This window comes from Chiloscyllium punctatum, chromosome 41 (assembly GCF_047496795.1).
Source record: "Chiloscyllium punctatum isolate Juve2018m chromosome 41, sChiPun1.3, whole genome shotgun sequence".
Classification (NCBI taxonomy): Eukaryota; Metazoa; Chordata; class Chondrichthyes; order Orectolobiformes; family Hemiscylliidae; genus Chiloscyllium; species Chiloscyllium punctatum.
In genome coordinates this window covers 56,037,231-56,064,188 of record NC_092779.1, presented here as the reverse complement: position 1 = coordinate 56,064,188, position 26,958 = coordinate 56,037,231, and the positions used below count along the sequence as shown (strand labels likewise).

General features: G+C 46.1%; 9 non-coding genes across 9 annotated transcripts; all 9 read right to left on the bottom strand.

Moving 5' to 3' along the window:
• Positions 1-2,330: 2,330 nt before the first annotated feature.
• Positions 2,331-2,413, bottom strand: trnal-uaa (transfer RNA leucine (anticodon UAA)). The gene has a single exon. It is a non-coding gene; the product is annotated as a tRNA-Leu (tRNA).
• A 2,663-nt stretch (positions 2,414-5,076) lies between these two features.
• On the bottom strand, positions 5,077-5,159 carry trnal-uaa (transfer RNA leucine (anticodon UAA)). Its single transcript has one exon. It is a non-coding gene; the product is annotated as a tRNA-Leu (tRNA).
• A 2,663-nt stretch (positions 5,160-7,822) lies between these two features.
• On the bottom strand, positions 7,823-7,905 carry trnal-uaa (transfer RNA leucine (anticodon UAA)). Its single transcript has one exon. It is a non-coding gene; the product is annotated as a tRNA-Leu (tRNA).
• Positions 7,906-10,568: 2,663 nt separating this feature from the next.
• On the bottom strand, positions 10,569-10,651 carry trnal-uaa (transfer RNA leucine (anticodon UAA)). The gene has a single exon. It is a non-coding gene; the product is annotated as a tRNA-Leu (tRNA).
• Positions 10,652-13,307: 2,656 nt separating this feature from the next.
• trnal-uaa (transfer RNA leucine (anticodon UAA)) lies at positions 13,308-13,390 on the bottom strand. Its single transcript has one exon. It is a non-coding gene; the product is annotated as a tRNA-Leu (tRNA).
• Positions 13,391-16,030: 2,640 nt separating this feature from the next.
• trnal-uaa (transfer RNA leucine (anticodon UAA)) lies at positions 16,031-16,113 on the bottom strand. Its single transcript has one exon. It is a non-coding gene; the product is annotated as a tRNA-Leu (tRNA).
• Positions 16,114-18,776: 2,663 nt separating this feature from the next.
• On the bottom strand, positions 18,777-18,859 carry trnal-uaa (transfer RNA leucine (anticodon UAA)). The gene has a single exon. It is a non-coding gene; the product is annotated as a tRNA-Leu (tRNA).
• Positions 18,860-21,521: 2,662 nt separating this feature from the next.
• On the bottom strand, positions 21,522-21,604 carry trnal-uaa (transfer RNA leucine (anticodon UAA)). The gene has a single exon. It is a non-coding gene; the product is annotated as a tRNA-Leu (tRNA).
• A 2,664-nt stretch (positions 21,605-24,268) lies between these two features.
• On the bottom strand, positions 24,269-24,351 carry trnal-uaa (transfer RNA leucine (anticodon UAA)). Its single transcript has one exon. It is a non-coding gene; the product is annotated as a tRNA-Leu (tRNA).
• Positions 24,352-26,958: the final 2,607 nt, after the last annotated feature.

Sequence of the window (26,958 nt, the reverse complement as noted above, 5' to 3'; positions counted from 1 at the left end):
TCACCCATTGCTCGAAACAGGACAACTTTCACGTTTACACGGAACATGAAACACACCGGACTACAGGGAAAATGCACAAAGCTGAGCAGCCCGTGTTCCAAATCATAACGTGCAGCATAGTTTCAGTCACTGTGTCTGTCTTGCAGAATAAGAGTCCCAAAGAATGTTCTCCACCCTAAAACCGGAGGTAGCATTACAATCCGAGAACGACAGATCACATTGCGAGGATGCTCTGACCTCGGAGCCAATTCGAGATGCCACTTTCCTTGCCTTTTTGCCTTAACCGTGCAATTCGCTGCAGAGATGTTCACACCTGGATATGAGCCACATGGATACCAACTGAGTTGGAAACCTGTGTGGGAATCGAAAGGAAGCGACACAATAAAGTTTGATAAATTCCATGGTGCTTTTAAGAAATGCAGTCTCTGTTCACCTCAATCTAAAAGGCAGTTTCTGAACATAGTCAGAGAAGTCAAAAGGGAATTACCTCACCCCACCCCACTCTCCGGAAGAGGTGCTAACTGCCCTTGAGTGCTTTTTGTTCTCGATGTGAAGAGCTCTCACGCCTGAGTCACCTTCACGTCTCTGGTTGCTGAGCGAATCACAAAGAAGGAATTTCACCAGAGCTGCTACTGCCTCACTTCCCCACTCGCCCTCCCCGTTTACATTTTCCTGCTCGTCAGTGATTTAAAGAAATCCAAATGGATGCGATGTCATTCTGTAGCCTCTCTGTCGATTCCTCCGTCTCACTTCCAACGTGGCTTAGATCTCGGGGCGCACCTTAATACTAGCGACGCTGTGAAAGCATAGGTCCAGAGGTTCCTCTGAGAGTGTAATTTCTTTCATTGCTGTTGCTGATTGAATGAGCCACTTCCGTGCGAACTGCTCCAAAACATGATTCAGGACCTCTGGTGCCAACTCTCGTACGTTGAATAACGACAGACAGCTTCCAAATGAGGTCTTTCAGAGACGACTTTGGGGGTACATTTGACAGACAGACTAGTTCAGGAATCCGTGGTGCGCTGTGATACCAGAGCATCAGCTTCTTCCCTGTCTTTGAACCGGGCAAACCTGCGCAAGGAATGCAAATGCGGTGCTGCTTTTCATGGAAGGATCAGAAGGCGGGAACTACACTCTCAAACAGAATGGCATATGATCAGAACCAGGTTGGAGAAAAACTTGACAATGCTTTGCACAGTAATTAAATGGAGTTGCATTACATTTCACTACGAGAGCAGATTTGTTCAAGCACTGAAAGTTGAAGCCATTCTACTTTTCACCTTTCTGTTTCCAATCGCTCGTTGTTTAATGGGACTTGTTTAATTTTGGCTATGTGCTGAGCATGGACGAGATACACCGAAGTATCTGTTTCCACGCGGTGTGCCCTAATAACGTTGTGTTGCTTACACCGGCATTAAAGGATCACTCTTTAGCGGAGCTTGCCGTCGCAGTCTGCGGCACAATCATATAGCCTGTTCGACTGCTCACGGGAACGGTAGCATTGTGAATCGCTGCAGAAACGAACGACTTCCTTACTTTTGCTCCGACTGACCATACTCTGGGAAATTTTCCCAGATTCTCAGTTGAGGATTTTTGCAGCTGGAAGTTACCTCAGAAACCCTGTTAACTCGTAATTTATTGAGAGAATCGCAAAACGGAAAGCATTTAACACGGAACACAAACAAAACTGGCAAACCAAATGTATTTCCAGACACAGCGAGCATGAATGCAAAATGTGAGACAGTCCGGGGCATGAGCCATAAAGTAATCTCACAACTAACAACAGGGCAATTCCAAACTACTCTTTCAAACATACAGGAGCCTGAGTGCACCACCACTTCCCGGACAATGCTGAAAAGAGAGAAAGAAAGAACATAATAAGAATGGGCCATAAAAAGTGAATTTCACCAATCACAGTCTCGGCTAGATTACCTTTCCCTTCCGATGTCTCCAGGACGGAGATGAAGGAAATGGGAGAAATTCAATAACATATGACATCGAAATGCATTGGAACGATTTTTTCATTGGCCAGAAAACCAAATAACGACGAGTCGAGTCACCGTAGTACTTTGTTTCACAACAGCGATGAAATAACAGTCTCCATTCGATTCCATTAAAATTCAACTCGCCTGGAACGTAAAGCAACAGAAGAGCTGCGGGAGGCGAACACGATCATGACAGCACAGACGCTTCGCCAAATTCGGCACTTTCACACACCACAATTAATTGCCCGGGAAGCAAACCCATTTCGCTTCTGTTTTAAACAGAAACGCAGCAGGGGTCGAAACAGCATTTCAACCAGCTGCGCGATTGGAGAAGGTCAGCAGAAATGGCAGCGGTGGGATTCGAACCCACGCCTCTGTCAGAGACTGGAGCTTAAATCCAGCGCCTTAGACCGCTCGGCCACACTACCAGCCAGCCACTAGTGCTGCCCATTTTCTTGCACTTCCAATTGTGCTCCTGCAAAACAACAGATGCAAAGTCACGTTAAAAGGGTTCCATGATCCCTCTCCGACTCGCACAGCTACTGGGATGTGCCCGGCTACAATGACAATTTCGCAGCAGATAATGATACCCATCAATCCAGACAAAAATCAATGGAAAGCTGAGTCGATCTTCTCAGACTCTTTTCAGCTCCAAATGCATCTGTGAGTGCGTGAGAACACACGATCGGTTATGATTTGGTCAAATTACCATGAGCTGCTTGACATGACTGCAATTTCGATTCTTGCATTGATAAATGATTTCACCCATTGCTCGAAACAGGACAACTTTCACGTTTACACGGAACATGAAACACACCGGACTACAGGGAAAATGCACAAAGCTGAGCAGCCCGTGTTCCAAATCATAACGTGCAGCATAGTTTCAGTCACTGTGTCTGTCTTGCAGAATAAGAGTCCCAAAGAATGTTCTCCACCCTAAAACCGGAGGTAGCATTACAATCCGAGAACGACAGATCACATTGCGAGGATGCTCTGACCTCGGAGCCAATTCGAGATGCCACTTTCCTTGCCTTTTTGCCTTAACCGTGCAATTCGCTGCAGAGATGTTCACACCTGGATATGAGCCACATGGATACCAACTGAGTTGGAAACCTGTGTGGGAATCGAAAGGAAGCGACACAATAAAGTTTGATAAATTCCATGGTGCTTTTAAGAAATGCAGTCTCTGTTCACCTCAATCTAAAAGGCAGTTTCTGAACATAGTCAGAGAAGTCAAAAGGGAATTACCTCACCCCACCCCACTCTCCGGAAGAGGTGCTAACTGCCCTTGAGTGCTTTTTGTTCTCGATGTGAAGAGCTCTCACGCCTGAGTCACCTTCACGTCTCTGGTTGCTGAGCGAATCACAAAGAAGGAATTTCACCAGAGCTGCTACTGCCTCACTTCCCCACTCGCCCTCCCCGTTTACATTTTCCTGCTCGTCAGTGATTTAAAGAAATCCAAATGGATGCGATGTCATTCTGTAGCCTCTCTGTCGATTCCTCCGTCTCACTTCCAACGTGGCTTAGATCTCGGGGCGCACCTTAATACTAGCGACGCTGTGAAAGCATAGGTCCAGAGGTTCCTCTGAGAGTGTAATTTCTTTCATTGCTGTTGCTGATTGAATGAGCCACTTCCGTGCGAACTGCTCCAAAACATGATTCAGGACCTCTGGTGCCAACTCTCGTACGTTGAATAACGACAGACAGCTTCCAAATGAGGTCTTTCAGAGACGACTTTGGGGGTACATTTGACAGACAGACTAGTTCAGGAATCCGTGGTGCGCTGTGATACCAGAGCATCAGCTTCTTCCCTGTCTTTGAACCGGGCAAACCTGCGCAAGGAATGCAAATGCGGTGCTGCTTTTCATGGAAGGATCAGAAGGCGGGAACTACACTCTCAAACAGAATGGCATATGATCAGAACCAGGTTGGAGAAAAACTTGACAATGCTTTGCACAGTAATTAAATGGAGTTGCATTACATTTCACTACGAGAGCAGATTTGTTCAAGCACTGAAAGTTGAAGCCATTCTACTTTTCACCTTTCTGTTTCCAATCGCTCGTTGTTTAATGGGACTTGTTTAATTTTGGCTATGTGCTGAGCATGGACGAGATACACCGAAGTATCTGTTTCCACGCGGTGTGCCCTAATAACGTTGTGTTGCTTACACCGGCATTAAAGGATCACTCTTTAGCGGAGCTTGCCGTCGCAGTCTGCGGCACAATCATATAGCCTGTTCGACTGCTCACGGGAACGGTAGCATTGTGAATCGCTGCAGAAACGAACGACTTCCTTACTTTTGCTCCGACTGACCATACTCTGGGAAATTTTCCCAGATTCTCAGTTGAGGATTTTTGCAGCTGGAAGTTACCTCAGAAACCCTGTTAACTCGTAATTTATTGAGAGAATCGCAAAACGGAAAGCATTTAACACGGAACACAAACAAAACTGGCAAACCAAATGTATTTCCAGACACAGCGAGCATGAATGCTAAATGTGAGACAGTCCGGGGCATGAGCCATAAAGTAATCTCACAACTAACAACAGGGCAATTCCAAACTACTCTTTCAAACATACAGGAGCCTGAGTGCACCACCACTTCCCGGACAATGCTGAAAAGAGAGAAAGAAAGAACATAATAAGAATGGGCCATAAAAAGTGAATTTCACCAATCACAGTCTCGGCTAGATTACCTTTCCCTTCCGATGTCTCCAGGACGGAGATGAAGGAAATGGGAGAAATTCAATAACATATGACATCGAAATTCATTGGAACGATTTTTTCATTGGCCAGAAAACCAAATAACGACGAGTCGAGTCACCGTAGTACTTTGTTTCACAACAGCGATGAAATAACAGTCTCCATTCGATTCCATTAAAATTCAACTCGCCTGGAACGTAAAGCAACAGAAGAGCTGCGGGAGGCGAACACGATCATGACAGCACAGACGCTTCGCCAAATTCGGCACTTTCACACACCACAATTAATTGCCCGGGAAGCAAACCCATTTCGCTTCTGTTTTAAACAGAAACGCAGCAGGGGTCGAAACAGCATTTCAACCAGCTGCGCGATTGGAGAAGGTCAGCAGAAATGGCAGCGGTGGGATTCGAACCCACGCCTCTGTCAGAGACTGGAGCTTAAATCCAGCGCCTTAGACCGCTCGGCCACACTACCAGCCAGCCACTAGCGCTGCCCATTTTCTTGCACTTCCAATTGTGCTCCTGCAAAACAACAGATGCAAAGTCACGTTAAAAGGGTTCCATGATCCCTCTCCGACTCGCACAGCTGCTGGGATGTGCCCGGCTACAATGACAATTTCGCAGCAGATAATGATACCCATCAATCCAGACAAAAATCAATGGTAAGCTGAGTCGATCTTCTCAGACTCTTTTCAGCTCCAAATGCATCTGTGAGTGCGTGAGAACACACGATCGGTTATGATTTGGTCAAATTACCATGAGCTGCTTGACATGACTGCAATTTCGATTCTTGCATTGATAAATGATTTCACCCATTGCTCGAAACAGGACAACTTTCAAGTTTACACGGAACATGAAACACACCGGACTACAGGGAAAATGCACAAAGCTGAGCAGCCCGTGTTCCAAATCATAACGTGCAGCATAGTTTCAGTCACTGTGTCTGTCTTGCAGAATAAGAGTCCCAAAGAATGTTCTCCACCCTAAAACCGGAGGTAGCATTACAATCCGAGAACGACAGATCACATTGCGAGGATGCTCTGACCTCGGAGCCAATTCGAGATGCCACTTTCCTTGCCTTTTTGCCTTAACCGTGCAATTCGCTGCAGAGATGTTCACACCTGGATATGAGCCACATGGATACCAACTGAGTTGGAAACCTGTGTGGGAATCGAAAGGAAGCGACACAATAAAGTTTGATAAATTCCATGGTGCTTTTAAGAAATGCAGTCTCTGTTCACCTCAATCTAAAAGGCAGTTTCTGAACATAGTCAGAGAAGTCAAAAGGGAATTACCTCACCCCACCCCACTCTCCGGAAGAGGTGCTAACTGCCCTTGAGTGCTTTTTGTTCTCGATGTGAAGAGCTCTCACGCCTGAGTCACCTTCACGTCTCTGGTTGCTGAGCGAATCACAAAGAAGGAATTTCACCAGAGCTGCTACTGCCTCACTTCCCCACTCGCCCTCCCCGTTTACATTTTCCTGCTCGTCAGTGATTTAAAGAAATCCAAATGGATGCGATGTCATTCTGTAGCCTCTCTGTCGATTCCTCCGTCTCACTTCCAACGTGGCTTAGATCTCGGGGCGCACCTTAATACTAGCGACGCTGTGAAAGCATAGGTCCAGAGGTTCCTCTGAGAGTGTAATTTCTTTCATTGCTGTTGCTGATTGAATGAGCCACTTCCGTGCGAACTGCTCCAAAACATGATTCAGGACCTCTGGTGCCAACTCTCGTACGTTGAATAACGACAGACAGCTTCCAAATGAGGTCTTTCAGAGACGACTTTGGGGGTACATTTGACAGACAGACTAGTTCAGGAATCCGTGGTGCGCTGTGATACCAGAGCATCAGCTTCTTCCCTGTCTTTGAACCGGGCAAACCTGCGCAAGGAATGCAAATGCGGTGCTGCTTTTCATGGAAGGATCAGAAGGCGGGAACTACACTCTCAAACAGAATGGCATATGATCAGAACCAGGTTGGAGAAAAACTTGACAATGCTTTGCACAGTAATTAAATGGAGTTGCATTACATTTCACTACGAGAGCAGATTTGTTCAAGCACTGAAAGTTGAAGCCATTCTACTTTTCACCTTTCTGTTTCCAATCGCTCGTTGTTTAATGGGACTTGTTTAATTTTGGCTATGTGCTGAGCATGGACGAGATACACCGAAGTATCTGTTTCCACGCGGTGTGCCCTAATAACGTTGTGTTGCTTACACCGGCATTAAAGGATCACTCTTTAGCGGAGCTTGCCGTCGCAGTCTGCGGCACAATCATATAGCCTGTTCGACTGCTCACGGGAACGGTAGCATTGTGAATCGCTGCAGAAACGAACGACTTCCTTACTTTTGCTCCGACTGACCATACTCTGGGAAATTTTCCCAGATTCTCAGTTGAGGATTTTTGCAGCTGGAAGTTACCTCAGAAACCCTGTTAACTCGTAATTTATTGAGAGAATCGCAAAACGGAAAGCATTTAACACGGAACACAAACAAAACTGGCAAACCAAATGTATTTCCAGACACAGCGAGCATGAATGCTAAATGTGAGACAGTCCGGGGCATGAGCCATAAAGTAATCTCACAACTAACAACAGGGCAATTCCAAACTACTCTTTCAAACATACAGGAGCCTGAGTGCACCACCACTTCCCGGACAATGCTGAAAAGAGAGAAAGAAAGAACATAATAAGAATGGGCCATAAAAAGTGAATTTCACCAATCACAGTCTCGGCTAGATTACCTTTCCCTTCCGATGTCTCCAGGACGGAGATGAAGGAAATGGGAGAAATTCAATAACATATGACATCGAAATTCATTGGAACGATTTTTTCATTGGCCAGAAAACCAAATAACGACGAGTCGAGTCACCGTAGTACTTTGTTTCACAACAGCGATGAAATAACAGTCTCCATTCGATTCCATTAAAATTCAACTCGCCTGGAACGTAAAGCAACAGAAGAGCTGCGGGAGGCGAACACGATCATGACAGCACAGACGCTTCGCCAAATTCGGCACTTTCACACACCACAATTAATTGCCCGGGAAGCAAACCCATTTCGCTTCTGTTTTAAACAGAAACGCAGCAGGGGTCGAAACAGCATTTCAACCAGCTGCGCGATTGGAGAAGGTCAGCAGAAATGGCAGCGGTGGGATTCGAACCCACGCCTCTGTCAGAGACTGGAGCTTAAATCTAGCGCCTTAGACCGCTCGGCCACACTACCAGCCAGCCACTAGCGCTGCCCATTTTCTTGCACTTCCAATTGTGCTCCTGCAAAACAACAGATGCAAAGTCACGTTAAAAGGGTTCCATGATCCCTCTCCGACTCGCACAGCTGCTGGGATGTGCCCGGCTACAATGACAATTTCGCAGCAGATAATGATACACATCAATCCAGACAAAAATCAATGGTAAGCTGAGTCGATCTTCTCAGACTCTTTTCAGCTCCAAATGCATCTGTGAGTGCGTGAGAACACACGATCGGTTATGATTTGGTCAAATTACCATGAGCTACTTGACATGACTGCAATTTCGATTCTTGCATTGATAAATGATTTCACCCATTGCTCGAAACAGGACAACTTTCACGTTTACACGGAACATGAAACACACCGGACTACAGGGAAAATGCACAAAGCTGAGCAGCCCGTGTTCCAAATCATAACGTGCAGCATAGTTTCAGTCACTGTGTCTGTCTTGCAGAATAAGAGTCCCAAAGAATGTTCTCCACCCTAAAACCGGAGGTAGCATTACAATCCGAGAACGACAGATCACATTGCGAGGATGCTCTGACCTCGGAGCCAATTCGAGATGCCACTTTCCTTGCCTTTTTGCCTTAACCGTGCAATTCGCTGCAGAGATGTTCACACCTGGATATGAGCCACATGGATACCAACTGAGTTGGAAACCTGTGTGGGAATCGAAAGGAAGCGACACAATAAAGTTTGATAAATTCCATGGTGCTTTTAAGAAATGCAGTCTCTGTTCACCTCAATCTAAAAGGCAGTTTCTGAACATAGTCAGAGAAGTCAAAAGGGAATTACCTCACCCCACCCCACTCTCCGGAAGAGGTGCTAACTGCCCTTGAGTGCTTTTTGTTCTCGATGTGAAGAGCTCTCACGCCTGAGTCACCTTCACGTCTCTGGTTGCTGAGCGAATCACAAAGAAGGAATTTCACCAGAGCTGCTACTGCCTCACTTCCCCACTCGCCCTCCCCGTTTACATTTTCCTGCTCGTCAGTGATTTAAAGAAATCCAAATGGATGCGATGTCATTCTGTAGCCTCTCTGTCGATTCCTCCGTCTCACTTCCAACGTGGCTTAGATCTCGGGGCGCACCTTAATACTAGCGACGCTGTGAAAGCATAGGTCCAGAGGTTCCTCTGAGAGTGTAATTTCTTTCATTGCTGTTGCTGATTGAATGAGCCACTTCCGTGCGAACTGCTCCAAAACATGATTCAGGACCTCTGGTGCCAACTCTCGTACGTTGAATAACGACAGACAGCTTCCAAATGAGGTCTTTCAGAGACGACTTTGGGGGTACATTTGACAGACAGACTAGTTCAGGAATCCGTGGTGCGCTGTGATACCAGAGCATCAGCTTCTTCCCTGTCTTTGAACCGGGCAAACCTGCGCAAGGAATGCAAATGCGGTGCTGCTTTTCATGGAAGGATCAGAAGGCGGGAACTACACTCTCAAACAGAATGGCATATGATCAGAACCAGGTTGGAGAAAAACTTGACAATGCTTTGCACAGTAATTAAATGGAGTTGCATTACATTTCACTACGAGAGCAGATTTGTTCAAGCACTGAAAGTTGAAGCCATTCTACTTTTCACCTTTCTGTTTCCAATCGCTCGTTGTTTAATGGGACTTGTTTAATTTTGGCTATGTGCTGAGCATGGACGAGATACACCGAAGTATCTGTTTCCACGCGGTGTGCCCTAATAACGTTGTGTTGCTTACACCGGCATTAAAGGATCACTCTTTAGCGGAGTTTGCCGTCGCAGTCTGCGGCACAATCATATAGCCTGTTCGACTGCTCACGGGAACGGTAGCATTGTGAATCGCTGCAGAAACGAACGACTTCCTTACTTTTGCTCCGACTGACCATACTCTGGGAAATTTTCCCAGATTCTCAGTTCAGGATTTTTGCAGCTGGAAGTTACCTCAGAAACCCTGTTAACTCGTAATTTATTGAGAGAATCGCAAAACGGAAAGCATTTAACACGGAACACAAACAAAACTGGCAAACCAAATGTATTTCCAGACACAGCGAGCATGAATGCTAAATGTGAGACAGTCCGGGGCATGAGCCATAAAGTAATCTCACAACTAACAACAGGGCAATTCCAAACTACTCTTTCAAACATACAGGAGCCTGAGTGCACCACCACTTCCCGGACAATGCTGAAAAGAGAGAAAGAAAGAACATAATAAGAATGGGCCATAAAAAGTGAATTTCACCAATCACAGTCTCGGCTAGATTACCTTTCCCTTCCGATGTCTCCAGGACGGAGATGAAGGAAATGGGAGAAATTCAATAACATATGACATCGAAATTCATTGGAACGATTTTTTCATTGGCCAGAAAACCAAATAACGACGAGTCGAGTCACCGTAGTACTTTGTTTCACAACAGCGATGAAATAACAGTCTCCATTCGATTCCATTAAAATTCAACTCGCCTGGAACGTAAAGCAACAGAAGAGCTGCGGGAGGCGAACACGATCATGACAGCACAGACGCTTCGCCAAATTCGGCACTTTCACACACCACAATTAATTGCCCGGGAAGCAAACCCATTTCGCTTCTGTTTTAAACAGAAACGCAGCAGGGGTCGAAACAGCATTTCAACCAGCTGCGCGATTGGAGAAGGTCAGCAGAAATGGCAGCGGTGGGATTCGAACCCACGCCTCTGTCAGAGACTGGAGCTTAAATCCAGCGCCTTAGACCGCTCGGCCACACTACCAGCCAGCCGCTAGCGCTGCCCATTTTCTTGCACTTCCAATTGTGCTCCTGCAAAACAACAGATGCAAAGTCACGTTAAAAGGGTTCCATGATCCCTCTCCGACTCGCACAGCTGCTGGGATGTGCCCGGCTACAATGACAATTTCGCAGCAGATAATGATACCCATCAATCCAGACAAAAATCAATGGTAAGCTGAGTCGATCTTCTCAGACTCTTTTCAGCTCCAAATGCATCTGTGAGTGCGTGAGAACACACGATCGGTTATGATTTGGTCAAATTACCATGAGCTGCTTGACATGACTGCAATTTCGATTCTTGCATTGATAAATGATTTCACCCATTGCTCGAAACAGGACAACTTTCACGTTTACACGGAACATGAAACACACCGGACTACAGGGAAAATGCACAAAGCTGAGCAGCCCGTGTTCCAAATCATAACGTGCAGCATAGTTTCAGTCACTGTGTCTGTCTTGCAGAATAAGAGTCCCAAAGAATGTTCTCCACCCTAAAACCGGAGGTAGCATTACAATCCGAGAACGACAGATCACATTGCGAGGATGCTCTGACCTCGGAGCCAATTCGAGATGCCACTTTCCTTGCCTTTTTGCCTTAACCGTGCAATTCGCTGCAGAGATGTTCACACCTGGATATGAGCCACATGGATACCAACTGAGTTGGAAACCTGTGTGGGAATCGAAAGGAAGCGACACAATAAAGTTTGATAAATTCCATGGTGCTTTTAAGAAATGCAGTCTCTGTTCACCTCAATCTAAAAGGCAGTTTCTGAACATAGTCAGAGAAGTCAAAAGGGAATTACCTCACCCCACCCCACTCTCCGGAAGAGGTGCTAACTGCCCTTGAGTGCTTTTTGTTCTCGATGTGAAGAGCTCTCACGCCTGAGTCACCTTCACGTCTCTGGTTGCTGAGCCAATCACAAAGAAGGAATTTCACCAGAGCTGCTACTGCCTCACTTCCCCACTCGCCCTCCCCGTTTACATTTTCCTGCTCGTCAGTGATTTAAAGAAATCCAAATGGATGCGATGTCATTCTGTAGCCTCTCTGTCGATTCCTCCGTCTCACTTCCAACGTGGCTTAGATCTCGGGGCGCACCTTAATACTAGCGACGCTGTGAAAGCATAGGTCCAGAGGTTCTTTTGAGATTGTAATTTCTTTCATTGCTGTTGCTGATTGAATGAGCCACTTCCGTGCGAACTGCTCCAAAACATGATTCAGGACCTCTGGTGCCAACTCTCGTACGTTGAATAACGACAGACAGCTTCCAAATGAGGTCTTTCAGAGACGACTTTGGGGGTACATTTGACAGACAGACTAGTTCAGGAATCCGTGGTGCGCTGTGATACCAGAGCATCAGCTTCTTCCCTGTCTTTGAACCGGGCAAACCTGCGCAAGGAATGCAAATGCGGTGCTGCTTTTCATGGAAGGATCAGAAGGCGGGAACTACACTCTCAAACAGAATGGCATATGATCAGAACCAGGTTGGAGAAAAACTTGACAATGCTTTGCACAGTAATTAAATGGAGTTGCATTACATTTCACTACGAGAGCAGATTTGTTCAAGCACTGAAAGTTGAAGCCATTCTACTTTTCACCTTTCTGTTTCCAATCGCTCGTTGTTTAATGGGACTTGTTTAATTTTGGCTATGTGCTGAGCATGGACGAGATACACCGAAGTATCTGTTTCCACGCGGTGTGCCCTAATAACGTTGTGTTGCTTACACCGGCATTAAAGGATCACTCTTTAGCGGAGTTTGCCGTCGCAGTCTGCGGCACAATCATATAGCCTGTTCGACTGCTCACGGGAACGGTAGCATTGTGAATCGCTGCAGAAACGAACGACTTCCTTACTTTTGCTCCGACTGACCATACTCTGGGAAATTTTCCCAGATTCTCAGTTCAGGATTTTTGCAGCTGGAAGTTACCTCAGAAACCCTGTTCAGTCGTAATTTATTGAGAGAATCGCAAAACGGAAAGCATTTAACACGGAACACAAACAAAACTGGCAAACCAAATGTATTTCCAGACACAGCGAGCATGAATGCTAAATGTGAGACAGTCCGGGGCATGAGCCATAAAGTAATCTCACAACTAACAACAGGGCAATTCCAAACTACTCTTTCAAACATACAGGAGCCTGAGTGCACCACCACTTCCCGGACAATGCTGAAAAGAGAGAAAGAAAGAACATAATAAGAATGGGCCATAAAAAGTGAATTTCACCAATCACAGTCTCGGCTAGATTACCTTTCCCTTCCGATGTCTCCAGGACGGAGATGAAGGAAATGGGAGAAATTCAATAACATATGACATCGAAATTCATTGGAACGATTTTTTCATTGGCCAGAAAACCAAATAACGACGAGTCGAGTCACCGTAGTACTTTGTTTCACAACAGCGATGAAATAACAGTCTCCATTCGATTCCATTAACTCGCCTGGAACGTAAAGCAACAGAAGAGCTGCGGGAGGCGAACACGATCATGACAGCACAGACGCTTCGCCAAATTCGGCACTTTCACACACCACAATTAATTGCCCGGGAAGCAAACCCATTTCGCTTCTGTTTTAAACAGAAACGCAGCAGGGGTCGAAACAGCATTTCAACCAGCTGCGCGATTGGAGAAGGTCAGCAGAAATGGCAGCGGTGGGATTCGAACCCACGCCTCTGTCAGAGACTGGAGCTTAAATCCAGCGCCTTAGACCGCTCGGCCACACTACCAGCCAACCACTAGCGCTGCTCATTTTCTGGCACTTCCAATTGTGCTCCTGCAAAACAACAGATGCAAAGTCACGTTAAAAGGGTTCCATGATCCCTCTCCGACTCGCACAGCTGCTGGGATGTGCCCGGCTACAATGACAATTTCGCAGCAGATAATGATACCCATCAATCCAGACAAAAATCAATGGTAAGCTGAGTCGATCTTCTCAGACTCTTTTCAGCTCCAAATGCATCTGTGAGTGCGTGAGAACACACGATCGGTTATGATTTGGTCAAATTACCATGAGCTGCTTGACATGACTGCAATTTCGATTCTTGCATTGATAAATGATTTCACCCATTGCTCGAAACAGGACAACTTTCACGTTTACACGGAACATGAAACACACCGGACTACAGGGAAAATGCACAAAGCAGAGCAGCCCGTGTTCCAAATCATAACGTGCAGCATAGTTTCAGTCACTGTGTCTGTCTTGCAGAATAAGAGTCCCAAAGAATGTTCTCCACCCTAAAACCGGAGGTAGCATTACAATCCGAGAACGACAGATCACATTGCGAGGATGCTCTGACCTCGGAGCCAATTCGAGATGCCACTTTCCTTGCCTTTTTGCCTTAACCGTGCAATTCGCTGCAGAGATGTTCACACCTGGATATGAGCCACATGGATACCAACTGAGTTGGAAACCTGTGTGGGAATCGAAAGGAAGCGACACAATAAAGTTTGATAAATTCCATGGTGCTTTTAAGAAATGCAGTCTCTGTTCACCTCAATCTAAAAGGCAGTTTCTGAACATAGTCAGAGAAGTCAAAAGGGAATTACCTCACCCCACCCCACTCTCCGGAAGAGGTGCTAACTGCCCTTGAGTGCTTTTTGTTCTCGATGTGAAGAGCTCTCACGCCTGAGTCACCTTCACGTCTCTGGTTGCTGAGCGAATCACAAAGAAGGAATTTCACCAGAGCTGCTACTGCCTCACTTCCCCACTCGCCCTCCCCGTTTACATTTTCCTGCTCGTCAGTGATTTAAAGAAATCCAAATGGATGCGATGTCATTCTGTAGCCTCTCTGTCGATTCCTCCGTCTCACTTCCAACGTGGCTTAGATCTCGGGGCGCACCTTAATACTAGCGACGCTGTGAAAGCATAGGTCCAGAGGTTCCTCTGAGAGTGTAATTTCTTTCATTGCTGTTGCTGATTGAATGAGCCACTTCCGTGCGAACTGCTCCAAAACATGATTCAGGACCTCTGGTGCCAACTCTCGTACGTTGAATAACGACAGACAGCTTCCAAATGAGGTCTTTCAGAGACGACTTTGGGGGTACATTTGACAGACAGACTAGTTCAGGAATCCGTGGTGCGCTGTGATACCAGAGCATCAGCTTCTTCCCTGTCTTTGAACCGGGCAAACCTGCGCAAGGAATGCAAATGCGGTGCTGCTTTTCATGGAAGGATCAGAAGGCGGGAACTACACTCTCAAACAGAATGGCATATGATCAGAACCAGGTTGGAGAAAAACTTGACAATGCTTTGCACAGTAATTAAATGGAGTTGCATTACATTTCACTACGAGAGCAGATTTGTTCAAGCACTGAAAGTTGAAGCCATTCTACTTTTCACCTTTCTGTTTCCAATCGCTCGTTGTTTAATGGGACTTGTTTAATTTTGGCTATGTGCTGAGCATGGACGAGATACACCGAAGTATCTGTTTCCACGCGGTGTGCCCTAATAACGTTGTGTTGCTTACACCGGCATTAAAGGATCACTCTTTAGCGGAGCTTGCCGTCGCAGTCTGCGGCACAATCATATAGCCTGTTCGACTGCTCACGGGAACGGTAGCATTGTGAATCGCTGCAGAAACGAACGACTTCCTTACTTTTGCTCCGACTGACCATACTCTGGGAAATTTTCCCAGATTCTCAGTTGAGGATTTTTGCAGCTGGAAGTTACCTCAGAAACCCTGTTCAGTCGTAATTTATTGAGAGAATCGCAAAACGGAAAGCATTTAACACGGAACACAAACAAAACTGGCAAACCAAATGTATTTCCAGACACAGCGAGCATGAATGCTAAATGTGAGACAGTCCGGGGCATGAGCCATAAAGTAATCTCACAACTAACAACAGGGCAATTCCAAACTACTCTTTCAAACATACAGGAGCCTGAGTGCACCACCACTTCCCGGACAATGCTGAAAAGAGAGAAAGAAAGAACATAATAAGAATGGGCCATAAAAAGTGAATTTCACCAATCACAGTCTCGGCTAGATTACCTTTCCCTTCCGATGTCTCCAGGACGGAGATGAAGGAAATGGGAGAAATTCAATAACATATGACATCGAAATTCATTGGAACGATTTTTTCATTGGCCAGAAAACCAAATAACGACGAGTCGAGTCACCGTAGTACTTTGTTTCACAACAGCGATGAAATAACAGTCTCCATTCGATTCCATTAAAATTCAACTCGCCTGGAACGTAAAGCAACAGAAGAGCTGCGGGAGGCGAACACGATCATGACAGCACAGACGCTTCGCCAAATTCGGCACTTTCACACACCACAATTAATTGCCCGGGAAGCAAACCCATTTCGCTTCTGTTTTAAACAGCATTTCAACCAGCTACGCGATTGGAGAAGGTCAGCAGAAATGGCAGCAGTGGGATTCGAACCCACGCCTCTGTCAGAGACTGGAGCTTAAATCCAGCGCCTTAGACCGCTCGGCCACACTACCAGCCAGCCACTAGCACTGCCCATTTTCTTGCACTTCCAATTGTGCTCCTGCAAAACAACAGATGCAAAGTCACGTTAAAAGGGTTCCATGATCCCTCTCCGACTCGCACAGCTGCTGGGATGTGCCCGGCTACAATGACAATTTCGCAGCAGATAATGATACCCATCAATCCAGACAAAAATCAATGGTAAGCTGAGTCGATCTTCTCAGACTCTTTTCAGCTCCAAATGCATCTGTGAGTGCGTGAGAACACACGATCGGTTATGATTTGGTCAAATTACCATGAGCTACTTGACATGACTGCAATTTCGATTCTTGCATTGATAAATGATTTCACCCATTGCTCGAAACAGGACAACTTTCACGTTTACACGGAACATGAAACACACCGGACTACAGGGAAAATGCACAAAGCTGAGCAGCCCGTGTTCCAAATCATAACGTGCAGCATAGTTTCAGTCACTGTGTCTGTCTTGCAGAATAAGAGTCCCAAAGAATGTTCTCCACCCTAAAACCGGAGGTAGCATTACAATCCGAGAACGACAGATCACATTGCGAGGATGCTCTGACCTCGGAGCCAATTCGAGATGCCACTTTCCTTGCCTTTTTGCCTTAACCGTGCAATTCGCTGCAGAGATGTTCACACCTGGATATGAGCCACATGGATACCAACTGAGTTGGAAACCTGTGTGGGAATCGAAAGGAAGCGACACAATAAAGTTTGATAAATTCCATGGTGCTTTTAAGAAATGCAGTCTCTGTTCACCTCAATCTAAAAGGCAGTTTCTGAACATAGTCAGAGAAGTCAAAAGGGAATTACCTCACCCCACCCCACTCTCCGGAAGAGGTGCTAACTGCCCTTGAGTGCTTTTTGTTCTCGATGTGAAGAGCTCTCACGCCTGAGTCACCTTCACGTCTCTGGTTGCTGAGCGAATCACAAAGAAGGAATTTCACCAGAGCTGCTACTGCCTCACTTCCCCACTCGCCCTCCCCGTTTACATTTTCCTGCTCGTCAGTGATTTAAAGAAATCCAAATGGATGCGATGTCATTCTGTAGCCTCTCTGTCGATTCCTCCGTCTCACTTCCAACGTGGCTTAGATCTCGGGGCGCACCTTAATACTAGCGACGCTGTGAAAGCATAGGTCCAGAGGTTCCTCTGAGAGTGTAATTTCTTTCATTGCTGTTGCTGATTGAATGAGCCACTTCCGTGCGAACTGCTCCAAAACATGATTCAGGACCTCTGGTGCCAACTCTCGTACGTTGAATAACGACAGACAGCTTCCAAATGAGGTCTTTCAGAGACGACTTTGGGGGTACATTTGACAGACAGACTAGTTCAGGAATCCGTGGTGCGCTGTGATACCAGAGCATCAGCTTCTTCCCTGTCTTTGAACCGGGCAAACCTGCGCAAGGAATGCAAATGCGGTGCTGCTTTTCATGGAAGGATCAGAAGGCGGGAACTACACTCTCAAACAGAATGGCATATGATCAGAACCAGGTTGGTGAAAAACTTGACAATGCTTTGCACAGTAATTAAATGGAGTTGCATTACATTTCACTACGAGAGCAGATTTGTTCAAGCACTGAAAGTTGAAGCCATTCTACTTTTCACCTTTCTGTTTCCAATCGCTCGTTGTTTAATGGGACTTGTTTAATTTTGGCTATGTGCTGAGCATGGACGAGATACACCGAAGTATCTGTTTCCACGCGGTGTGCCCTAATAACGTTGTGTTGCTTACACCGGCATTAAAGGATCACTCTTTAGCGGAGCTTGCCGTCGCAGTCTGCGGCACAATCATATAGCCTGTTCGACTGCTCACGGGAACGGTAGCATTGTGAATCGCTGCAGAAACGAACGACTTCCTTACTTTTGCTCCGACTGACCATACTCTGGGAAATTTTCCCAGATTCTCAGTTGAGGATTTTTGCAGCTGGAAGTTACCTCAGAAACCCTGTTAACTCGTAATTTATTGAGAGAATCGCAAAACGGAAAGCATTTAACACGGAACACAAACAAAACTGGCAAACCAAATGTATTTCCAGACACAGCGAGCATGAATGCTAAATGTGAGACAGTCCGGGGCATGAGCCATAAAGTAATCTCACAACTAACAACAGGGCAATTCCAAACTACTCTTTCAAACATACAGGAGCCTGAGTGCACCACCACTTCCCGGACAATGCTGAAAAGAGAGAAAGAAAGAACATAATAAGAATGGGCCATAAAAAGTGAATTTCACCAATCACAGTCTCGGCTAGATTACCTTTCCCTTCCGATGTCTCCAGGACGGAGATGAAGGAAATGGGAGAAATTCAATAACATATGACATCGAAATGCATTGGAACGATTTTTTCATTGGCCAGAAAACCAAATAACGACGAGTCGAGTCACCGTAGTACTTTGTTTCACAACAGCGATGAAATAACAGTCTCCATTCGATTCCATTAAAATTCAACTCGCCTGGAACGTAAAGCAACAGAAGAGCTGCGGGAGGCGAACACGATCATGACAGCACAGACGCTTCGCCAAATTCGGCACTTTCACACACCACAATTAATTGCCCGGGAAGCAAACCCATTTCGCTTCTGTTTTAAACAGAAACGCAGCAGGGGTCGAAACAGCATTTCAACCAGCTGCGCGATTGGAGAAGGTCAGCAGAAATGGCAGCGGTGGGATTCGAACCCACGCCTCTGTCAGAGACTGGAGCTTAAATCCAGCGCCTTAGACCGCTCGGCCACACTACCAGCCAGCCACTAGCGCTGCCCATTTTCTTGCACTTCCAATTGTGCTCCTGCAAAACAACAGATGCAAAGTCACGTTAAAAGGGTTCCATGATCCCTCTCCGACTCGCACAGCTACTGGGATGTGCCCGGCTACAATGACAATTTCGCAGCAGATAATGATACCCATCAATCCAGACAAAAATCAATGGAAAGCTGGGTCGATCTTCTCAGACTCTTTTCAGCTCCAAATGCATCTGTGAGTGCGTGAGAACACACGATCGGTTATGATTTGGTCAAATTACCATGAGCTGCTTGACATGACTGCAATTTCGATTCTTGCATTGATAAATGATTTCACCCATTGCTCGAAACAGGACAACTTTCACGTTTACACGGAACATGAAACACACCGGACTACAGGGAAAATGCACAAAGCTGAGCAGCCCGTGTTCCAAATCATAACGTGCAGCATAGTTTCAGTCACTGTGTCTGTCTTGCAGAATAAGAGTCCCAAAGAATGTTCTCCACCCTAAAACCGGAGGTAGCATTACAATCCGAGAACGACAGATCACATTGCGAGGATGCTCTGACCTCGGAGCCAATTCGAGATGCCACTTTCCTTGCCTTTTTGCCTTAACCGTGCAATTCGCTGCAGAGATGTTCACACCTGGATATGAGCCACATGGATACCAACTGAGTTGGAAACCTGTGTGGGAATCGAAAGGAAGCGACACAATAAAGTTTGATAAATTCCATGGTGCTTTTAAGAAATGCAGTCTCTGTTCACCTCAATCTAAAAGGCAGTTTCTGAACATAGTCAGAGAAGTCAAAAGGGAATTACCTCACCCCACCCCACTCTCCGGAAGAGGTGCTAACTGCCCTTGAGTGCTTTTTGTTCTCGATGTGAAGAGCTCTCACGCCTGAGTCACCTTCACGTCTCTGGTTGCTGAGCGAATCACAAAGAAGGAATTTCACCAGAGCTGCTACTGCCTCACTTCCCCACTCGCCCTCCCCGTTTACATTTTCCTGCTCGTCAGTGATTTAAAGAAATCCAAATGGATGCGATGTCATTCTGTAGCCTCTCTGTCGATTCCTCCGTCTCACTTCCAACGTGGCTTAGATCTCGGGGCGCACCTTAATACTAGCGACGCTGTGAAAGCATAGGTCCAGAGGTTCCTCTGAGAGTGTAATTTCTTTCATTGCTGTTGCTGATTGAATGAGCCACTTCCGTGCGAACTGCTCCAAAACATGATTCAGGACCTCTGGTGCCAACTCTCGTACGTTGAATAACGACAGACAGCTTCCAAATGAGGTCTTTCAGAGACGACTTTGGGGTACATTTGACAGACAGACTAGTTCAGGAATCCGTGGTGCGCTGTGATACCAGAGCATCAGCTTCTTCCCTGTCTTTGAACCGGGCAAACCTGCGCAAGGAATGCAAATGCGGTGCTGCTTTTCATGGAAGGATCAGAAGGCGGGAACTACACTCTCAAACAGAATGGCATATGATCAGAACCAGGTTGGTGAAAAACTTGACAATGCTTTGCACAGTAATTAAATGGAGTTGCATTACATTTCACTACGAGAGCAGATTTGTTCAAGCACTGAAAGTTGAAGCCATTCTACTTTTCACCTTTCTGTTTCCAATCGCTCGTTGTTTAATGGGACTTGTTTAATTTTGGCTATGTGCTGAGCATGGACGAGATACACCGAAGTATCTGTTTCCACGCGGTGTGCCCTAATAACGTTGTGTTGCTTACACCGGCATTAAAGGATCACTCTTTAGCGGAGCTTGCCGTCGCAGTCTGCGGCACAATCATATAGCCTGTTCGACTGCTCACGGGAACGGTAGCATTGTGAATCGCTGCAGAAACGAACGACTTCCTTACTTTTGCTCCGACTGACCATACTCTGGGAAATTTTCCCAGATTCTCAGTTCAGGATTTTTGCAGCTGGAAGTTACCTCAGAAACCCTGTTCAGTCGTAATTTATTGAGAGAATCGCAAAACGGAAAGCATTTAACACGGAACACAAACAAAACTGGCAAACCAAATGTATTTCCAGACACAGCGAGCATGAATGCTAAATGTGAGACAGTCCGGGGCATGAGCCATAAGGTAATCTCACAACTAACAACAGGGCAATTCCAAACTACTCTTTCAAACATACAGGAGCCTGAGTGCACCACCACTTCCCGGACAATGCTGAAAAGAGAGAAAGAAAGAACATAATAAGAATGGGCCATAAAAAGTGAATTTCACCAATCACAGTCTCGGCTAGATTACCTTTCCCTTCCGATGTCTCCAGGACGGAGATGAATGAAATGGGAGAAATTCAATAACATATGACATCGAAATTCATTGGAACGATTTTTTCATTGGCCAGAAAACCAAATAACGACGAGTCGAGTCACCGTAGTACTTTGTTTCACAACAGCGATGAAATAACAGTCTCCATTCGGTTCCATTAAAATTCAACTCGCCTGGAACGTAAAGCAACAGAAGAGCTGCGGGAGGCGAACACGATCATGACAGCACAGACGCTTCGCCAAATTCGGCACTTTCACACACCACAATTAATTGCCCGGGAAGCAAACCCATTTCGCTTCTGTTTTAAACAGAAACGCAGCAGGGGTCGAAACAGCATTTCAACCAGCTGCGCGATTGGAGAAGGTCAGCAGAAATGGCAGCGGTGGGATTCGAACCCACGCCTCTGTCAGAGACTGGAGCTTAAATCCAGCGCCTTAGACCGCTCGGCCACACTACCAGCCAGCCACTAGCGCTGCCCATTTTCTTGCACTTCCAATTGTGCTCCTGCAAAACAACAGATGCAAAGTCACGTTAAAAGGGTTCCATGATCCCTCTCCGACTCGCACAGCTGCTGGGATGTGCCCGGCTACAATGACAATTTCGCAGCAGATAATGATACCCATCAATCCAGACAAAAATCAATGGTAAGCTGAGTCGATCTTCTCAGACTCTTTTCAGCTCCAAATGCATCTGTGAGTGCGTGAGAACACACGATCGGTTATGATTTGGTCAAATTACCATGAGCTACTTGACATGACTGCAATTTCGATTCTTGCATTGATAAATGATTTCACCCATTGCTCGAAACAGGACAACTTTCACGTTTACACGGAACATGAAACACACCGGACTACAGGGAAAATGCACAAAGCTGAGCAGCCCGTGTTCCAAATCATAACGTGCAGCATAGTTTCAGTCACTGTGTCTGTCTTGCAGAATAAGAGTCCCAAAGAATGTTCTCCACCCTAAAACCGGAGGTAGCATTACAATCCGAGAACGACAGATCACATTGCGAGGATGCTCTGATCTCGGAGCCAATTCGAGATGCCACTTTCCTTGCCTTTTTGCCTTAACCGTGCAATTCGCTGCAGAGATGTTCACACCTGGATATGAGCCACATGGATACCAACTGAGTTGGAAACCTGTGTGGGAATCGAAAGGAAGCGACACAATAAAGTTTGATAAATTCCATGGTGCTTTTAAGAAATGCAGTCTCTGTTCACCTCAATCTAAAAGGCAGTTTCTGAACATAGTCAGAGAAGTCAAAAGGGAATTACCTCACCCCACCCCACTCTCCGGAAGAGGTGCTAACTGCCCTTGAGTGCTTTTTGTTCTCGATGTGAAGAGCTCTCACGCCTGAGTCACCTTCACGTCTCTGGTTGCTGAGCCAATCACAAAGAAGGAATTTCACCAGAGCTGCTACTGCCTCACTTCCCCACTCGCCCTCCCCGTTTACATTTTCCTGCTCGTCAGTGATTTAAAGAAATCCAAATGGATGCGATGTCATTCTGTAGCCTCTCTGTCGATTCCTCCGTCTCACTTCCAACGTGGCTTAGATCTCGGGGCGCACCTTAATACTAGCGACGCTGTGAAAGCATAGGTCCAGAGGTTCCTCTGAGAGTGTAATTTCTTTCATTGCTGTTGCTGATTGAATGAGCCACTTCCCGTGCGAACTGCTCCAAAACATGATTCAGGACCTCTGGTGCCAACTCTCGTACGTTGAATAACGACAGACAGCTTCCAAATGAGGTCTTTCAGAGACGACTTTGGGGGTACATTTGACAGACAGACTAGTTCAGGAATCCGTGGTGCGCTGTGATACCAGAGCATCAGCTTCTTCCCTGTCTTTGAACCGGGCAAACCTGCGCAAGGAATGCAAATGCGGTGCTGCTTTTCATGGAAGGATCAGAAGGCGGGAACTACACTCTCAAACAGAATGGCATATGATCAGAACCAGGTTGCAGAAAAACTTGACAATGCTTTGCACAGTAATTAAATGGAGTTGCATTACATTTCACTACGAGAGCAGATTTGTTCAAGCACTGAAAGTTGAAGCCATTCTACTTTTCACCTTTCTGTTTCCAATCGCTCGTTGTTTAATGGGACTTGTTTAATTTTGGCTATGTGCTGAGCATGGACGAGATACACCGAAGTATCTGTTTCCACGCGGTGTGCCCTAATAACGTTGTGTTGCTTACACCGGCATTAAAGGATCACTCTTTAGCGGAGCTTGCCGTCGCAGTCTGCGGCACAATCATATAGCCTGTTCGACTGCTCACGGGAACGGTAGCATTGTGAATCGCTGCAGAAACGAACGACTTCCTTACTTTTGCTCCGACTGACCATACTCTGGGAAATTTTCCCAGATTCTCAGTTCAGGATTTTTGCAGCTGGAAGTTACCTCAGAAACCCTGTTAACTCGTAATTTATTGAGAGAATCGCAAAACGGAAAGCATTTAACACGGAACACAAACAAAACTGGCAAACCAAATGTATTTCCAGACACAGCGAGCATGAATGCTAAATGTGAGACAGTCCGGGGCATGAGCCATAAGGTAATCTCACAACTAACAACAGGGCAATTCCAAACTACTCTTTCAAACATACAGGAGCCTGAGTGCACCACCACTTCCCGGACAATGCTGAAAAGAGAGAAAGAAAGAACATAATAAGAATGGGCCATAAAAAGTGAATTTCACCAATCACAGTCTCGGCTAGATTACCTTTCCCTTCCGATGTCTCCAGGACGGAGATGAATAAAATGGGAGAAATTCAATAACATATGACATCGAAATTCATTGGAACGATTTTTTCATTGGCCAGAAAACCAAATAACGACGAGTCGAGTCACCGTAGTACTTTGTTTCACAACAGCGATGAAATAACAGTCTCCATTCGGTTCCATTAAAATTCAACTCGCCTGGAACGTAAAGCAACAGAAGAGCTGCGGGAGGCGAACACGATCATGACAGCACAGACGCTTCGCCAAATTCGGCACTTTCACACACCACAATTAATTGCCCGGGAAGCAAACCCATTTCGCTTCTGTTTTAAACAGAAACGCAGCAGGGGTCGAAACAGCATTTCAACCAGCTGCGCGATTGGAGAAGGTCAGCAGAAATGGCAGCGGTGGGATTCGAACCCACGCCTCTGTCAGAGACTGGAGCTTAAATCCAGCGCCTTAGACCGCTCGGCCACACTACCAGCCAGCCACTAGCGCTGCCCATTTTCTTGCACTTCCAATTGTGCTCCTGCAAAACAACAGATGCAAAGTCACGTTAAAAGGGTTCCATGATCCCTCTCCGACTCGCACAGCTGCTGGGATGTGCCCGGCTACAATGACAATTTCGCAGCAGATAATGATACCCATCAATCCAGACAAAAATCAATGGTAAGCTGAGTCGATCTTCTCAGACTCTTTTCAGCTCCAAATGCATCTGTGAGTGCGTGAGAACACACGATCGGTTATGATTTGGTCAAATTACCATGAGCTGCTTGACATGACTGCAATTTCGATTCTTGCATTGATAAATGATTTCACCCATTGCTCGAAACAGGACAACTTTCACGTTTACACGGAACATGAAACACACCGGACTACAGGGAAAATGCACAAAGCTGAGCAGCCCGTGTTCCAAATCATAACGTGCAGCATAGTTTCAGTCACTGTGTCTGTCTTGCAGAATAAGAGTCCCAAAGAATGTTCTCCACCCTAAAACCGGAGGTAGCATTACAATCCGAGAACGACAGATCACATTGCGAGGATGCTCTGACCTCGGAGCCAATTCGAGATGCCACTTTCCTTGCCTTTTTGCCTTAACCGTGCAATTCGCTGCAGAGATGTGCACACCTGGATATGAGCCACATGGATACCAACTGAGTTGGAAACCTGTGTGGGAATCGAAAGGAAGCGACACAATAAAGTTTGATAAATTCCATGGTGCTTTTAAGAAATGCAGTCTCTGTTCACCTCAATCTAAAAGGCAGTTTCTGAACATAGTCAGAGAAGTCAAAAGGGAATTACCTCACCCCACCCCACTCTCCGGAAGAGGTGCTAACTGCCCTTGAGTGCTTTTTGTTCTCGATGTGAAGAGCTCTCACGCCTGAGTCACCTTCACGTCTCTGGTTGCTGAGCCAATCACAAAGAAGGAATTTCACCAGAGCTGCTACTGCCTCACTTCCCCACTCGCCCTCCCCGTTTACATTTTCCTGCTCGTCAGTGATTTAAAGAAATCCAAATGGATGCGATGTCATTCTGTAGCCTCTCTGTCGATTCCTCCGTCTCACTTCCAACGTGGCTTAGATCTCGGGGCGCACCTTAATACTAGCGACGCTGTGAAAGCATAGGTCCAGAGGTTCCTCTGAGAGTGTAATTTCTTTCATTGCTGTTGCTGATTGAATGAGCCACTTCCGTGCGAACTGCTCCAAAACATGATTCAGGACCTCTGGTGCCAACTCTCGTACGTTGAATAACGACAGACAGCTTCCAAATGAGGTCTTTCAGAGACGACTTTGGGGGTACATTTGACAGACAGACTAGTTCAGGAATCCGTGGTGCGCTGTGATACCAGAGCATCAGCTTCTTCCCTGTCTTTGAACCGGGCAAACCTGCGCAAGGAATGCAAATGCGGTGCTGCTTTTCATGGAAGGATCAGAAGGCGGGAACTACACTCTCAAACAGAATGGCATATGATCAGAACCAGGTTGGAGAAAAACTTGACAATGCTTTGCACAGTAATTAAATGGAGTTGCATTACATTTCACTACGAGAGCAGATTTGTTCAAGCACTGAAAGTTGAAGCCATTCTACTTTTCACCTTTCTGTTTCCAATCGCTCGTTGTTTAATGGGACTTGTTTAATTTTGGCTATGTGCTGAGCATGGACGAGATACACCGAAGTATCTGTTTCCACGCGGTGTGCCCTAATAACGTTGTGTTGCTTACACCGGCATTAAAGGATCACTCTTTAGCGGAGCTTGCCGTCGCAGTCTGCGGCACAATCATATAGCCTGTTCGACTGCTCACGGGAACGGTAGCATTGTGAATCGCTGCAGAAACGAACGACTTCCTTACTTTTGCTCCGACTGACCATACTCTGGGAAATTTTCCCAGATTCTCAGTTGAGGATTTTTGCAGCTGGAAGTTACCTCAGAAACCCTGTTCAGTCGTAATTTATTGAGAGAATCGCAAAACGGAAAGCATTTAACACGGAACACAAACAAAACTGGCAAACCAAATGTATTTCCAGACACAGCGAGCATGAATGCTAAATGTGAGACAGTCCGGGGCATGAGCCATAAAGTAATCTCACAACTAACAACAGGGCAATTCCAAACTACTCTTTCAAACATACAGGAGCCTGAGTGCCCAACCACTTCCCGGACAATGCTGAAAAGAGAGAAAGAAAGAACATAATAAGAATGGGCCATAAAAAGTGAATTTTACCAATCACAGTCTCGGCTAGATTACCTTTCCCTTCCGATGTCTCCAGGACGGAGATGAATGAAATGGGAGAAATTCAATAACATATGACATCGAAATTCATTGGAACGATTTTTTCATTGGCCAGAAAACCAAATAACGACGAGTCGAGTCACCGTAGTACTTTGTTTCACAACAGCGATGAAATAACAGTCTCCATTCGGTTCCATTAAAATTCAACTCGCCTGGAACGTAAAGCAACAGAAGAGCTGCGGGAGGCGAACACGATCATGACAGCACAGACGCTTCGCCAAATTCGGCACTTTCACACACCACAATTAATTGCCCGGGAAGCAAACCCATTTCGCTTCTGTTTTAAACAGAAACGCA